The sequence below is a fragment of the Mus caroli genome, chromosome X (assembly GCF_900094665.2).
Source record: "Mus caroli chromosome X, CAROLI_EIJ_v1.1, whole genome shotgun sequence".
NCBI lineage: Eukaryota > Metazoa > Chordata > Mammalia > Rodentia > Muridae > Mus > Mus caroli.
This window is the reverse complement of record NC_034589.1, coordinates 68,035,024-68,037,046: the sequence shown is the minus strand read 5'-3', so window position 1 is coordinate 68,037,046 and position 2,023 is coordinate 68,035,024. Positions and strand designations below refer to the sequence as shown.

The 2,023-nt window shown below is 40.5% G+C and overlaps 1 protein-coding gene across 2 annotated transcripts in view; it reads right to left on the bottom strand.

Annotated features, from left to right (window-relative positions):
• Znf185 (zinc finger protein 185 with LIM domain) overlaps positions 1 to 2,023 on the bottom strand; it is a 42,884-nt gene that overhangs the window by 5,080 nt on the left and 35,781 nt on the right. The gene's annotated exons all lie outside the window — the stretch shown is intronic.

The following is a 2,023-nucleotide window of genomic DNA, read 5'->3' as shown; positions in this document are numbered from 1 at the left end:
AAAAAAAAAAAAAAAAAAGTGTTCATGCTCTGAACCCAAAATGATATCCCCAGGCTTCTACTATGACACAAAGGTGTGAATCTACTGCTTTGTCTCCAGCATGGATTTCAGTATAGATTACAAGCAACAGTAATGCTAATATATATAAGACTTATCTCTTGTAACCTAAAAAAAAAAATTCTTGTAAGTTTTGGGTAATCAGCTTAAATCTACCTCTCTTGGATCAAATAGACTCCAGATAAATACTGTCAATCAACAGCCTGTTTCTGCATCTGCCTATTTCACTTATTCCTGAGGGTGAGATCACACCCCATTTCCCTGGTCATGGGGCTTCCCTCCCTCAACTACCAGGACCTTGGGCCTGGAAGCTTCAAATGTACACCTAACAAAAAAATTCTCCCTAAACTCCTTAGCTTTATCTTCTGCCATGTATATATATATATATATATATATATATATATATATATATATATATTCCAACATCCTCCCAGCTTTAGTTGTTCCAAGACATCCAAGACAGTTCCAAAGCAGCTAGCCCCAGGTAGTTCAGCCTCAGACTGCTTCAATTAAGCCTGCATTTTCCTAGTCCCAGAGAGTCCTGCAGAGAGCCTGGATATTGAGGGAAACAGCCTGTTATTTCTGGACTTGGCCAGCATATCAACTTTCTTGGGTCCTCAAAGATGTCAATGCCTTCAGACAGCAGGAAGCAGACTAAAGAGCACAGCACCCCCATTCCTGCTTCACCATCACCCGTTCCTTTTTCCTGACCTTTTATAATAAAAAAGAATGTTAGAAATCAGGCACTTCCCCAGACTATCCCTCGGGGCCTCAGCACCTGCAGATACCAGCCAGGTGCAAGTGTATTTCCACTGGTGCTACAAGTTCCATATTTTCCCTATGCAACACACATACTGCGGTGGTTTGAATATGCTTGGCCCAGGGAGTGAGTGACACTATTAGGAGGTGTGGCCTTGGAGGAAGTGTGGCCCTGTTGGAGGAATTCAATCACTGTGGAGGTGGGCTTTGAGGCTTCTTTGGTCAAGCTCTGCCCAATGAGGAGGGTACCCTTCTCCTGGCTACCTTTGGATCAAGCTGTGGAACTCTTGCAAGGCTCCTCCAGCCTTGTCTGCCATGCTCTCTGTCATGACGGACTGAATCTCTGAACCTGTAAGCCAGCCCTCATTAAATGCATTTAGTGTCAACTATGTCCTAACTTGTTCCTTTTCAGTCTTTCCCATGGTAGCAAAGAATATCACATTTCTTTACCATGAGGCTTAGGCACAAAATTCTGTGATATCTTTTGAATCCTCATAACTTGCCAGCTGTGAGCAATCCAGTCACCATCTTAACATCTTCGTTGTCAAATCCTTGGCAAGTGACCACTCTCTCTAGATTGATTTGTGAATGAGATCTCCTAGAAAAAAACCTGATTGGCTGCTTAGAACATTAATGCTGTGGAGAGACTGGAATAGTGAAGTTCAAACGCCTAATTACAATTATCTTGGGTTATCTTTGACCTACTAAACAGCAATTTCTTGCTTCTTCTCATCCTCTCATTAAAAGAAAAAGACCTCACATCTTAACAAACAAAAACCCTTCTGGAATCTAGCAAGTTAACCAATCAATGAAATGCTAAGTGTGTACTTAACTTTTTCACCAATGTTGTTAAAGTATCTTGATTTATAGAATTCTTTGTTGTGAGAAAAACAAATGAGTACTTCAATCCCAGCTGGTTTTATGTTTGATTAATGTAGCTATTCAACTTACAAAAGTAAAACCAAAACCAAAACAAAACCCGAACTATAGGTAAGATTTCCTCTCAACTGAAGAGATTTATCATCTTAAACTGGTTTATTTTAATCACTTAATTAAAAGCCATAGGTTATATATAAAATAATCAGAGATGGGCATTAAAATTAAAATGTAAAATGAGGGCTGGTGAGATGGCTCAGTGGGTAAGAGCACCCGACTGCTCTTCCGAAGGTCCAGAGTTCAAATCCCAGCAACCACATGGTGGCTCACA